This window comes from Cryptomeria japonica, chromosome 1 (assembly GCF_030272615.1).
Source record: "Cryptomeria japonica chromosome 1, Sugi_1.0, whole genome shotgun sequence".
Taxonomy (NCBI): Eukaryota; Viridiplantae; Streptophyta; class Pinopsida; order Cupressales; family Cupressaceae; genus Cryptomeria; species Cryptomeria japonica.
The window spans coordinates 162,701,303-162,717,404 of NC_081405.1; positions in this window are offsets into that span (position 1 = coordinate 162,701,303).

The window sequence follows — 16,102 nt, forward strand, 5'->3', positions numbered from 1 at the left end:
TACATTCCTTCTTTAAAGATACAAGACAACCCCAAATTCCTACATTCAATTTATGCACCAAATCTAAATGTGTTGTAACCCATCATTTCCAATCTACATGCTCTTTTCCTTTTCCATGATAATGCAATACTAATGCATGGGTATAATCCATCCTTACTAATCCATTTAAACATACTTCAATTTCATCTAATACTAACATGATCTCATTCCATCTATTATGATTATCTACTCATAATGTATAAACTATAACTCATTCTTCAATCCACATGATAAACTAATTCCCTTATTTCTTTACGTAATCACGAGCAAGAAAAACATCACACTATTCCTTCAATAATAAAGTTACTTTACTAAATTACAAACATATAACTACATAAATCCATTACTTCCAATATAAGTACATGGCATACATCATATACAGGTCATTTAATATCTATCTAGCATGATATATATTCCATTACTATGCAAATCCAGCCATTTCCTATTAGCTTCATTCTAAAGCCTCAATACCTTTTAATCCAAAATTTCTTTTACATTCCAAATTATCACAAGAACATACATGTCTCCTCTATCATGATTTACCTATTAGCAACATGATCTATTCACATTTATAATTCCTTCATTACATCATAGCTTACACATAGCACCGAAAGCAAATCCATGAATCCAATAGAAACAGTTTCCTTTCCTAATCCAACTACACATACAACCACTTTCCTAACATGATAATTTTATTTGACAATAACTCCAATGCATAACACAATAATCCTAATATTTTCCTTTCATAATCCTTTTGAATTCTATGCATACTTTTCCTAATTTCCAAAGTCTACACATATCGACATCATTACCTAAACCTTATCTATATTATCTAACATCCTCAATACTGACATTTAAGATTATTTCATTTCTCAGGGTTTTTTTCACATATTAAATCACAATATAAATAATAACCATAAAATTCCTTTCTAACCAATACAAGAAGATCATATTATAAATCACATCTATTTCAATTGAAACTCCATTGCCAAATTTGGGTACATAAAACCATTCCCTTCATTTAACAAAAACATATCCATACATCTCATTGCCACATTTTCAACTCATGACATACCCTAACTACCATTTATGAACTAATTATGAATACATTTAAATAACAATACATCATGAACATATCTCTTCCTTTTACATGATTCCCTCTTCCACATACAAGATACTATATACAAGAATTCCATCATATTCATTACATAAATCTGCTACAAGGTACATCCATAATCCATCAAGAAGGAGAATCCACATTCACACATGAAGAATCCAAGAGAAAATCCCAATGGCTAAGAAGAACCAACCACCTGACCATGTGGAATGAAAGGAACCACCACCCATGATAGGAGATGACACAATGTCCCAACACACACTCAAAACCTAAGATAGCACTTATAACCAAATATACTAACCACACAAGGACTCTCATGCAAGAACTCACACAACACAATAAGAATAAACTCCCAGTGGCGTATAACTCATCAAGACATAAATGCATCCAATAAGGCATAATCATAAATCATGAAATGGGAACACATGTAGAAGTGGAGTGTCATCACATGCCATCCTCAAAATATAATAACATAAGACACTAGATTGATGGACATGTGGAGCCATCTCAACCTATGAGAGACTAAGGGAGATTAGCTTACCATCTTCATGACCTTCTCATGCTTATGCTAAAACATCCTCCCTAGGAATAAGTCATGAGGCTCAAATCAATTTATTATCTTATTATTGAATCTAGATACCCAACCCATCAATTATTAGGTTATCACTTATTTACAAATCAAGATAAACTTCCAATGTGCCCTGGCGATCTAGACTTCATGCATCCTTACAAGGAACCTCATGCAAGCCAATCTCTCGTGACCCGGGTCATCACTTGGAAGCCCACTCCCCCTAACATGGCCCAACAATAAATCACAAGAGGCTCTAAACCATAATGAAATATGAAAATATAACATTCATATGCAACCAAGTGCATCCACTCATACTATTGTAGCATACACAAGGCTACAACATAATCATATATAACAAAATGAGCCTCTTGGCCAATAAACAGAAGGCATAACAAGGCCATCAAATCTGCCATCAAATAAGAAGATAACCTCACAAAAAGGCCAATCCACTTGCTGGTCCAAAACAACAACATAATCATCTCATCATCCATGGCTTATCAACATGGAGAGAGTGCAAATACAACCACAATAACGTAGGAAGACAAATAAGTATAAAACCATGCAAAAGCATCAAATCAGATCAAGACCAATTCTGGAAATCATCATCAAACCTCAAACAAGCCTCTGGTACAAAAATCCAATCGGAAAAATTATTCAAAATAAGCAAAACTATGAAAAACACATAAATTAGACAAGTTCGCACATTCACACAATAGGTTAGTGCATTTACCCAATAAGCTAGTGCATTTACACATCAGGTTAGCGCTTTTACACAACAGGTTAGTGCTTCTGCATAATAGGTTATCTCTTTTACACAACAGGTTAGCACTTTTACACAACAGGTTAGCACTTTTACACAACAGGTTAGCGCTTCTCTACAATAGGTTAGGGCTTTTACACAACAGGTTAGTGCTTTTACACAACAACACAAATACATAAATTTAACAAAAAACGTATAAACTTTCGACAAAAATATAAAATCATAAACAACCAAATTTCACGAAACAAAGACCAACAAGGTTGCCTAGAGAAGAAGAATAATTAGGTACAAACAAAATAGAAAATAACCAAGTATAAACCAAAATACATCAAATTTTTTCTCATGACAAAACTCAAAGAGAGTTCCAAAAAACACATACGGAACCTCCAAACAATCCAGCAACACTCACAAAATAATCTCTCTTAGAAAAAGATATCTTTGAACACCCAAACCAACCAAATCAAATTACAGGGAGAGAGTACAATCTCAAAAAAACTCATAGAGCCATGAACGACATTCACAGGAAAACTAAAATATTATTTCCAGCAAACTATATAAAATCCCATATAATATAAAGTTTTCCCCAAATATTATTTCTGAAACTTTAATAAAACTATAGAATATGTAAATATTTCTTCAACCCATACCCAAAAAACTTGCAGACACAATGCATACAGAGAGAAGCCATTAAAATTAAAATACAAAGGCTCAAAGCTCCAACATACAACCAAAAGTGATGCAATGTAGCTGAAGAAGAGATCCCCACAAAGCCAAGCCAAAATCCAAATAAAGCTCCAACCAAAATTGAAATCAAGCTCCAACCATAATCCAACCAAGCTCCAACCAAAATCCAAGCGCAAAAAATAAAAAAGCCAAAGGAAAAATGCTTGCAATAATTTTTTTCAAAGAATAGCCAACCCGAAAAACATCACGGGAATGAAAATAAAAAAGAAAACAATAATAAAAAACCTAGCGTAAATACCAACCAATCAAAATATTCCTTTTTGGAATATATTTTACCAACCCACCATATATCAAAATGAAGTATTTATCAACCAATCCAAAACTGAAACTTTGATCATTTGTATGACCACCCCTCAACACTTAAAAAGGAATAATCTTCGTTAGAAAACTAATTTGAAGACAAAGAAACCTATCCAAGAGAAGATCTTGAAGAAAATGAAATTTCTCTACATTAAATGCAAAATCCTTCTAAAGCATCGAACTTTCTTATACCTCTTTTGAAACTATTCACATGGTAAAGGAATTGAGTTTGACAAATAATCCTTGAAAACATGTGCCTTCACACAAAGGTCAACATTATCAAAATGCCTAAATTTTGGTGGCAAGATCTACCTGAAGTGAAAATCACCTATTGAATCACATGCCCATTTGTACAAGATCCCAGATCTTGAGATAAAAGGAAATAATAATAGAACCAAACATGTCATATGAGGAAAAACTTTGGAGAAGGTATCAAGCTATGAACATAGAAAATATTAGTGACGAACAAATTCAAGAAGCACAACAAGACCCCAAGTTCAAAAAAATTATGGAAAGGCTTCTAGAAAATGATAGAGACAAGTATCTATTAATGCTAAATAGTCATGGAGCCAAAATACTTGTTAATTTTGACCAATATCAACCTAGGGAAATACATAATAGAGAAGAAGAAAAACCAAACAATAATAAAAACAATGACAACAACGACAACAACCAAACCAACAACAACAACAACAACAACAACAACAACAACAACAACAACAACAACAACAACAACAACTCTTTGAATCAATTGACTCAACAAAATCAAAATCTCCAACAACAAATGCAGGATATGCAAAGAGGAACAACAAGGAGATATAAAGTGGAAGACATTTGTCCCTGTCCATTTGATTGGAGCATAATAATGCTTCCTTTTCCACCAAATATTGACATTCCAAAGTATGACAAATACAATGGCAAAACTGACCCACAAGATCATGTGATGGAATTTTGCACTATGAGTCTAGAATTTGCACACAACGAGACTTATTTGATGAGGTTATTTTCACGAAGTTTAGGTGGCCAAGCATGGAATGGTTTTCAAAACTCCCACCAAGAATCAAGACATTCAATAAGTTGGTAGACAAATTTGTGTCTCAATACTCATATAATATCCAAAATGAAGTCACCATGCTTGATTTATGCAATACAAGATAAAAGAATGGTGAACATTTTCTCACCTATTTACAAAGTTGGCAAAGATTTTTTTCAAGATCTCGAGAGATACCAGAAACATAAAAGATGGACATCTTCATCATTACCTTAACTGAGGAAATGTGTTATCAACTACAATTACAATGTCCACCATCTTTTTAAAAAATGGTTGAAAATGTTCTCAAAATCGAGGAGGCTCTTATAAAAAAGGGATAATTAAAACATCACAAAGGAGCTGGTCCTTCTAGTAACTACAACAATCCTAATACCAATGTTGACAAAATCCAAATTTTGAATGAGAAACAAGAACATAGTCAATGATGGCAGTGACACTCATAACGTAAAACCAAAACAACCAGATTGAAATTATTGGGAACTGCACTGGTCAACAATCTAGACAACAACAAATGAAAACCATCCCCTGCACCATATTGAAGGAAATTTACACCTTTGGGCCAATCACTTGAGTCAGCATTTCAAGAACTTTTGGTAAGGAAACTAATAACATTACCAAATACCAAAGACTATGAACCATAGGTAAAACCATTATGGTGGAAGGATGCACATCGTTGTGACTACCATCAAAGAAAGGGCCATAGAACCAACAATTATCAATGATTAAAGAATTTGCTCCAAGATTTACTAGACAAAGGTGATATAACAGTAGATGGACATAAAACCAATGATGATCATGAAGCATTCAAGAATCCACTTCCTAATTATGACAAAGGCACATCATCATCCTCTAACAACAAGGACGCCCATATAAATCATGTATACAACAACCTCATCAACCACATCTCAGCATATGACAATCAAATCAATGCCATTAAGATCAAGGACAAGCAAGAGCAAGTCCCGATAAATGTGACTACACGGTCCCAATCCAAGTATGTTTTGAAAGGAAACACTTCCAACATGTCCACTCCTCTAAAAGAACAATATAGCCTAGTAGATCAACTACAGAAAACACTAGTCCACATATCAATATTAGAGCTTCTCAAGATCTCACTAGCACACAAAAATATTCTTGAGAAAGCCCTTGTTGACACTATGATTGCAAATAACCTAGATATTGATCGATTCCAAGCCATGGTGGGGCATTTAACCATGCCTCATAATCTATCATTTTTTGAACATGATGACATCTCTTTAAGTCATCCGCATAATACTCCACTCCATATTGAAGTCCTAGTCTATAAACATTGAGTGAAATGAGTACTAATAGATGGAGGATCCGATCTAAATATTTGTACTCAAACTTATCCGTGCTTTGGGATTCTTAGAAACAACCATTGATCCTAAGAAAAAGATAACAACAAAAGCATATGATGACAAATAAAGATCATCAAAAGGGCTCGTGGTATTACCTATTCAATTAGGACTAGTTCAGAGGGATACTATTGGCATTGTGTTGTCATTGTTGTCAACCGGTATTGTATGGCAACCGGTATGGGAGGTTGAAGTGTATTGTTATCGTTGATGTCAACTAGTATTGCAGATCATCGATACACAAGTTAGTGTTGACTTGTGTTGATGACAACTATTGAAGACCGGTATGGTATGATGACTGGTAAAGTAATGTGTTGGCATTGAGATGTTTCCAACCAGTAAGCATGTGCTCGACAAGTTAGTAGGGTGAGATAATGATGAAGTACATATAGGTGGATGTGAAACTACATGACTCCCACCAGAAGACTAGGTCATTGCAGGATGGTGATATAACTAACAGAGTATGGACTACTGAAAGTTAGTAAGGTGGACAAAGGGGATGCATACCAGATTATGTGTAGGAGATGTATCTGCTCACACAAGGAGGTCATATTTGTGTAACACTGGAATTAGAAGAGAAAAATATATTGATAACTGATTCTCTCTTGTCATTGGCCCATAGGAGACAATGATTCACTTCTACTGGTAAGTGGTAATTACTTGGCATATCTCCTAACATGCATGGAATGCATTATGACTCTCTGGGATGAGACAAAGTAATCTAAGGTAGGTAATTTGATGCATAGACTAGATGAGTAAAGTAGAAGATGAGGAAGCCCCTTAAGGTTGAGATCAAAGATGTGCATCAGATCAACATGTGAAGACATGATGTGCTACTGGGGTAGAGAAGGAAGAGTTAAGATGGTGATTTTTCCACCTTGGCAAACTAGTTGAGGAGAGAACCAATCAAAAAAATATGAGGCTCTGCAGTTGCACACTTGGAGTTAACAGTATGTAGATTGAAAGTGGTGTTGCTACAGATGCATAATGGTTGGAGATGGATGGCATGAAGATATCATGTACACTACCGGTATGAAGGCAAAAACATGCCAATTGGTAAACAAGGAGGATACCAACATACTGCAAGGTGGACTGAGAGACAAAAGTGAAGTGGTCTTAGTTTGATGGAGATGCACATGATATGTCATCTGAGATTGCTACTAAGGATTGGAATGATTGATGACCGGGTTGACATGATCCACCAGCACAAGGAAGGTGAAGGTATGAAGATTAACTAGCAAGGCCAGGTATACAGGCAGGGTTAGAGAACTGGTAGGAAAAGAGGGACCGGTAGTACGAGGCATACACCAATTGTGTGTAATTGGTTTGTGACCATGTTGGATCGACATGGTGAGCTAAGGTGGATGTTGACAAAGGTGCCATGTGGAGTTGAGGTAGCGGACATGAATGCAGTAGTAGATGGTGTGTGCACTGACGAGGTTGCTGCAGAGTTGGTCGAAATTAAATGAAGACCTCGAAAATCATGTGATGTGTTGCAGGGGTGTGTGGCTTGAGGAAGGTCAAACAAAGGTGATCGAAGGGAGGCATCGATCAATGCAAATTGTCCAAGTGTAGAACGAGCTATGTGATGCAATCTGCTAAACCATCTATGGTGTTTGACCAAGTGCCTTTTTGACAGACTGTCTATGTTTACTAAACTTAGCAAATGTGTATTGGAAGCCGTGAGATTGGCAAAGCTTGATTGATTTTTTGCAGGTGGTCGATCTCTAGAAGGAGATCTGATTGGATTCAAGCTGCCTCGAGGACAATAAAGAAACCCTAACCGCCTGAAGTTTGAATTAGTTTTTGACAAGAAGACTTGCTTATAAATATGCAAGTCAAAATTGATGAAGAAGTGCTGTTAGAGGATGCTTCCAGAAGGTGCAATCCCAGTTGAAATAAAAGAGTTGATCTAACTATGAGAGTTAAGCAACTGAGCATTTGGAGGTGTAACCGGTAAGGAGGCGTAGCAAGGGACCAACCGGTAAAGGTCTGAGATTATGGTAAGATGAAAGAAGTGCATCAGTCAAGATAACCAGTAGTGTTAGAACTGACATGAAAGAGGTAGCAGAAGGAAGTAAGTAGCAACAGGTAAGGATTGAACAAGGTTTAACTGATACTATGGAAGTAACTTGTGATTAGGTGGAAATGCTGACAACCAGTAGAGCTTGAACTGGCAAGGGAGATGCAGTGAGTAGAGGTGAGTAGAGGAAGAGAGTGAGAAGAGAGAAGATAAGACAGAGGCTGAGTAGAGGAAGAGTTAAAGAAGGTGAGAAGAGAACCGACAGAGAGTAGAGAAAAGGTGGACTGGTGAAGAGACATATCTGTGAGGTTACATAATTGATTTGTAACCAAATTATAATCATTGTATTGATTTTAACTTTTGTATCTTAGTGAGTTAGATCTTGGTCCAGTGGTTGGTGCTCCTTGGGTTGGTGTTGGTTTCCTAAATCATGGGTTGGTTCTCCTTGGGTTGGTGCCCTAAATCAGGGGATGGTGCTCCTTGGGTTGGAGCCCTAAATCAAGGGCTGGTGCTCTAAATCAGGGGTTGGTGCTATAAAAATTGTAATCAGATTCTCATTGTGACACTGGATTGGAGCAGTAGTCTCCAACAAATTTTCTCACTGAGGTTTTCCCCATCTTGGGTTTTCCTTGTATATACCGGTGTCATGTGATGTGCTTTTGTGTGATTGCATTGTGAAGTCTTGCATTATCTCATTGGTAGGTTTTCTTGCGTCTGCTTAGATAACCGATACTCGCTGGTTGGATCAAAAGAAAAAGAGTTTTGGGAACCACTGATTCAGCCCCCTCTTAGTGGTACACTGTGTCTAACAATTGGTATTAGAACCTAGGTTTCCTATTAGATAAGCTTTCTCTAGCTTGGGTAGATTCTGGTATTTGGACACAACGGTTAAGGTTGAGTCAATTCTTGCTCTAGTGTTTAATAGGTCTAATTATTCCATTTGGTATTGTAGAATGGAATTCTATCTGTCTTCTTTAGGTTATGATGTTTGGATGTCAGTTGTTAATGGTCCCCCTAGTCATGTCAGTCCTCCCACCGGTTTAGAGGCAGAGAGAAGATAATGGTATGATTATGAAGCAATGAAGGCTATACTCTGTGGGCTCTCAGATGATGTTTCCTCACAGGTGGACAGATGTAAATCAGCAAAGAGTTTATGGGACCAGTTGAAGAAGCTTTATGGCAATGAATCTAGCACTATAGAAGCAAGAAGATAAATGAAACAAATACATGTGCAGATGATGAAGATAGATCAGCTAGCTATTGTAGCAGAATGATGAAGAAGGAATCCACCTTTTCATGGCTCAAGAGATAGAATGTGAGGAACACACATTGGAAGGTGATAATGTAGATTAATCCTACTGACTAGATGTTTTTGGGAGTGATGATGAAGATAAAACTAAAGTTGATCTTGAATGTGAACTGGTAAGTGCACTAGAAGAGATGCAAAATGTTAGAAAGGAATTTAAAAGGTACAAAGATTCAGTTCATGAAAATTCCACCAGGTTGAGAATATGCCTTGAAGAATCAAATAAAAATATTTGCATATTGACATCTCAACTAGAAGAATAAAAAGGATTCACTGGTTAATTGAAATTAGTCTTTGATGCTAAGGATAGAAGATGTGAAGAACTCTAGCTAGAAGTGGAGACAAAGGACAAAGAATGTCAGGACCTAAAAGGAGAAATAGAGAACATCAAGAATGACCTTGAGAAGTGTCAAAATGAGCTCAAGGTAAGGATCAAGTATGATGGTAGCACTAAGGCCTTGGACAAAATGTTGAGTAAACAAAAACACACCAAGGATACCGGAGGATTGGGTTATGTTGTCGGTGAATGCTCCACAAGTGAGGATGTCTCTCACAAAGACATTCAGTTTGTCTCCTTAAATGGAGATAACAAGGGTCAAAATTTCATGGTCCTAAGAGCACCAAGAAAGAAGGTTGACCTAGCTACAACCGAGGAGGACTTGAGGCTAAAAATAAAGATCGGTGCAGCAAGAAGAAATAATGCAGATCCTAAAGGAAAAAGAGAGCGAAGAGAAGATAGGTTCATCAGAAACAAGAATGCAAGATGGTATCCCAAGAGACTCCCCACCGGTGGAAGACAAAGAGATGCATCACCCCAGAGAAGTAAGAATGGAGAAGCCAAACCAGTCATATCACCTCATGTTTGGCAAAATGAATTTGTGAGTAATAAGCCTCCATTATTTGGTTACTGTTTTGCTTGTAAAGGATATGGCCATAGGGCAAAGGAATGCAAAATGATGTCTAGGAATAGAAAAAATGATCTTCCTAGGAATAACAATTCAGTTTGTAAAAGATGTATTGCATTTGGGCATAGAACATTAGAATGTAGAAACATGCATAAGCTCACTCTCGGTTATGCTAACCTGAGTCCATTTGCTGCTTCAAGAAATATAAATTATATATGTTATACCTGCAATGGATCTGGCCATAGAAGTAATGAGTGCAGGAAGAAGATGATTCATGCATATGGTAGCTAGCATAACAACTATTCCCAAAGGAGAACCGCTCGTGCAAGATCAAGAAGTCAATTGGAACCGGTAGCAGGCTACAATGGAATGCTCCTGAAAAGAAGATCAAACTGGTCTGATAGAAGGTCTTCCAATCATCCAATTGGGATGAGTGCAGTATGCTTCTATGGAAATGTATCCTGTCATACTATAGAACCTGGTAATACAAAGACCTATCAGCAGAAGAAGATGATACCTTCTTTAAAGGCTACAAATGAGAAGTAGAGGGAGTCCAAATGGGTATGGAGGAAGAAGGAAGAGAACATGACCATGGACCAACACTGTACATTCAATGCAAAGGTGATATCTCCTAAAGTTTAGGGGAGATACAAATACTTAGGGGGAGCTACATGTTGATCAGATCATTCATCCCCAATGTTGAGAAGGACACAGATTAAGAACAGGCTATTACATGCATGAGGGAGGAATTGAGATAAATGATTGTGTGCAATTGATATCTTGGCTACACATTCACATGGGTGAGATGGATCACTGCTGCAAGTGTCAAAGAGGGATGTGACACTGGAAGGAGAACTAGTGGACAAAGTATATTGGCAGAGATATTGAATTGGTATAATAAATCGGCAGGTGGAGTATGTTACCGGTAGGGACAGTTACATGTATTGAAGAATATGTGGGTCAATATATTTTGGTTGTGTTACAGTGGCTCCAATGGCCTAGACAGATGAATTTATGTCTCTGATGATATTGGAAGTTGTCCTAAATGATAGTGTGTTGGACCAGTTGCCGATCCCATGTGTATGAGACATCATGATGTCAACCGATATTGCAGGTTACCGGTAGAGTGTGTCAACTAGTATGAGTTGATTGAACTAACATAAAGAAGAGAAGTATGTTTTGAGTTAACATGGAATCAATGTGATTTAGCATTGTGGTCAGGTATGTTTATGTCACAAATATGGGATGGATGTCATGGAAGTGCAAGACCATCAACACTCATAGATACTCACTTCCACCGATACATGTGTAGTTTGGGGTACCAGTTTAGGACCTGAGGGTTGTGATTTAGGGGGTGTTCACAGTCATATTTTATGATGATTAATATCTGATACACCTGATACATGAGGAGATCAATTTGCATTGCTACTACACCATGGATTGGTATATAGGGAGATGCGAACAAAGATGTGAGTTACCTACACAGGGGGAGAATATGTCAAATAGATTGGTGTCAACTCTCCGGTTGAAGTGCTGCTAGTTGATAGGTTGCAGAGCATAGTGGTAAAAAGGGAACAAGCAACCAGTACAAAAAGGGAAGAGAGAGATTGTAGTTTGCCAGATGTCAAGACCCTTTGCCATTGCTGTCAAAGGGGGAGAAAGAATCTGTAGTATACCAAATACTACATGTATTGACATCAATGCCAAAGGGGGAGATTGTTTGCATTGTGTTGTCATTGATGTCAACCGGTATTGTATGGTAATCGGTATGGGAGGTTAAAGTGTATTGTTATCCTTGATGTTAACTAGTATTGCAGATCATCGGTACACAAGTTAGTGTTGACTTGTGTTGATGACAAGTATTGAAGATTGGTATGGTATGATGACCGGTAAACTAATGTGTTGGCATTGAGATGTTGCCAACCGGTAAGCATGTGCCCGACAAGTTAGTAAGGTGAGATAATGACAAAGTGCAAAATTGGTATGTAGGTGGATGTGAAACTGCAAGGCTCCCATCAGAAGATTAGGTCATTGCAGGATGGTGATATGAACGACAGAGTTTGGACCACTGCAAGTTAGTAAGGTAGACAAAGGGGATGTGTACTAGATTATGTGTAGATGTATTTTCTCACACAAGGAGGTCATATTTGTGCAACATTAGAAGAAAAAGAGAACAATATGTTGATAACTGATTCTCTCTTGTCATTGGCCCACATGAGACAAGTATTCACTTCTATCGGTAAGTGGTAATTACTTGGCTTATCTCCTAACATGCATGGAATTCATTATGACTCTACGGGATAAGACAAAGTAATCTAATGTAGGTAATTAAATGCATATACCAAATGCATAAGGTAGAATATGAGGAAGCCCCCTGAGCTTGAGATCATAGATGTACACCGGATCAGCATGTGAAGACATGATGTGCTACTAGGGTAGAGAAGGAAGAGTGAAGATGGTGAGTTTGCCACCTTGGGAAATTGGTTGAGAAGAGAACTAGTCAAACAAAGATGAGGCTCTATAGTTGCACACATGGAGTTAATGGTATGCAAATGGAAAGTGGTGTTTCCATAGATGCATAATGGTTAGAGATGAATGGCATGAAGATATCATGCACACTACCGGTATGAAGGCATAAACATGCCAATTGGTAAACAAGGAGGATACTGGCATAGTACCAAGTGAAGAAAGAGACAAAAGTGAAATGCTCTCAGTCTGATGGAGATGCACATGATATGTCATCCGAGATTGCTACTGAGGACCGACATGAATGATGACCAGGATGACATGATCCACTGACACAAGGAAGGTGAAGGTTTGAAGGTTAACTAGCAAGGCAAGATATACTGGCAGGGTTAGAGAACTGATAGGAAAATGGGGATTGGTAGTATGAGGCATACACCGGTTGTGTGTAATTGGTTAGTGACCATGTTGGATCGATATGGTGAGCTAATGTAGATGTCAACAAAGCTACCACATGAAGTCGAGGTAGGGGACATGCATGCAGTAGTAGAAGGTGTATGCACCGAGGAGGTTGTTGCAGAGTTGGTTGGCATTAAATGCAGACCCCAAAAATCATGGGATGTGTTGTAGGTGTGTGCATCTCAAGGAACATCGAATAGAGGTGATTGAAGGGAGGCATCGATCAGTGCAAATTATCTAGGTGCAGAATGGGGTTGGTGATGCAATCTGCTGAACCATCTATGGTGTTTGACCAAGTGTCTTTCTGATAGACTATCTATGTTTTCTAAACTTAGAAAACATGTATTGGAAGCCACAAGATTGGTGGAGCTTGATTGATTTGTACTTGTGCTTGAGATGCTCCTCCAATGGACTGAGCATGGCTCACCATCGATTGAGAAATTGTCGCTATTACCTATACAAAAAATGATCAAAGATTAAATACAATTAATATATTGATAAGTATTGTAGGTTAAAAACAATTAATGTAATATATCAAACAAAAGTGTATCGGATCCTGAGATACTTCTCCAAGGCACGAAGGAGGGCTCGCCATTGATGAAGCAACTATGGATATTTCCTATATGAAAAAATAATAAGATTTTAATTTATCACCAGTTCACATGTACACGTACATAAAGTCATGAAATCAAGAAAATTAAGTAGAGATACATACCTCCACCCTCTCTCGATCCACGGGCGAATGCTGATTATTCAACAAATCCACATAGCTCAATGGCCATTGTACATCTAAAATAGACAAAAAACACTAACCAATCTAAAAATCCCAACTAAGACAATTTCAACATTTTTCAAACAATTATACAACTAAAAATGTGTTTAATTACCTTCTTCCCATGTTTTGGCATCTTCAAGGAATTATTTTGCTTAGGATAAGGCCTAGACATGGAGGGGGTACCCTAAAAAAATAAAATTAGCATGAGATATTAGTACAGATAATATATTAAACATAATTTTAAAAATCTAAAATGAAATGACTTGCATATTCCATCAAAATAATACATAAAAAAGGGTGTACAAAATATGATATTGTATAGCCTTGTAGGCCAAAATCGATCATTGAGAGCATGATGTCATCAATCTGGGACATTTGGTCCCCTGTCAACACCTACAAACCAAAAATTGGACGAAGCATTAAAGATAGTTAGTATATCTTATAATTTTTTTGAATTCAACGTGTACTATTCTATTTTAACATGTTACAAAATTAATACTTCAGCCATCAAAGTTGTAGCTGTAGTAACTGCGGGAGGAGTATGGGATGCAACTGCTGCATCTTGAAATGCATATTATTTGTCTCAAATTAATTTGACATATAAATGAAAATTCATTTATGTAATTACAAATTTAAAGTGAATGATAAATAAAATGCTATGAATTAAAATCAACACACCTATGTTTGTGGCTGATGGCCAAACAACATGTCCATTGTAATGCCCCGCCAGGAACCCTAAAGGAAAACAACACAACTAGGCAACTAAAGGGTGAAATAATTTTTTTTTTGGTTAAAGACTAAGTGCACTAACTAAAACCATTGCATGTTTAACAACACATCAGAAGTCTACCATATGTTTTCCTAAGGGTAACCAACGAAGATTAATTTTTTAGATTATATTAACACCACGGTTAATCCATTTAATTAGATAAATTGAATACTTAAGTTTAAAATTACACATACAACCAAATTTCATAATAAAGAAATAAAAGTATTCCAATGTATCCAATTTCCATAAACCATTTAAACATAAGATCAAAACAATAACATTCACTTCAATGACATAATAATATTACAATATCCATAAATACATGGCTTCCAATAATACCACTGGTTACAAAGATACAATATCAAGGTTACATAAACGTCTGATACAATGACCACCAGGTCTCAACTGAACAATGATCTCGAACAAGGGCTGGTACATAAACCATGAACCAAGAAACACCAGCGAAGCCTTTCCTCGCCTGAAGATACAATCCAGATCATCCGATGGGAAGTGGCACTACCACCCGACCATGTGATCCCAAAATGGAACCACCCCACTGTGCTAGGAGATAGTAGAAAACCCTTAAGCAAGCAAAGTAAGACAAGTATGAAAGGACTACAAGACTCTGCAAACAACCATGTGACTCAACTCACAAAACACTAGTGACTCTAAGAAGAGAGTGTCATCGCATAGCATGATGGTTACCATGGTACAACCTCCATAGGTCCCGGCCCCCATCCTTGGGTTTCTCCTGGTAACCTCTCCTGAGCCTTCAGTTCCAACTAAGTCTCATGCAGACCCTACCAATCCTTTCATGAAGACAAGGTGGTAAGTTTGCCATTCCAGGCCTTCTTGTAACATTATGAGCCCTGTACAAGCACTCACCTATGCACGAGGTACATTTATCTTAATTAATATTTAATCTACCCACCCCCTAATCAATTATTAGGTTATCACTTTTTAACTAACTCTCGACGGGTTATCCTGTCATCCACTTCGGGCACGACCCTCGCTCGAAAGTCACTATCTCTCCTAGCACACTAACAGGAAATATTTCTCTCCACGAGAACTCTATGGTGAAATAGACAACCATAAACAATCCTGACAAGCACAGGTGAAGGATACACAAATACCAACCCAAGATTGACCATTTGGACAAAAAAATACAATGGCTCATATCAAATAGGTTATACAACAACACCTGGTCTAGGAGAAATAATAACATAGGACACAATGACAATTTAACCAAAATACCAATGGAATTTAAGCTTGACTGAAAACACAATATACGCAAGATCCTATTACAGGCAATCTTTCTTTAAAAACAGCTAAAGCATAAATAACATGCAATTTACGAATTTCCAGATAACAAGAATTTACAACTATTTAATACTAAAAACATCCATCTTGTCATTTGTCCAAAAAGATTTAAAATAAATTTACA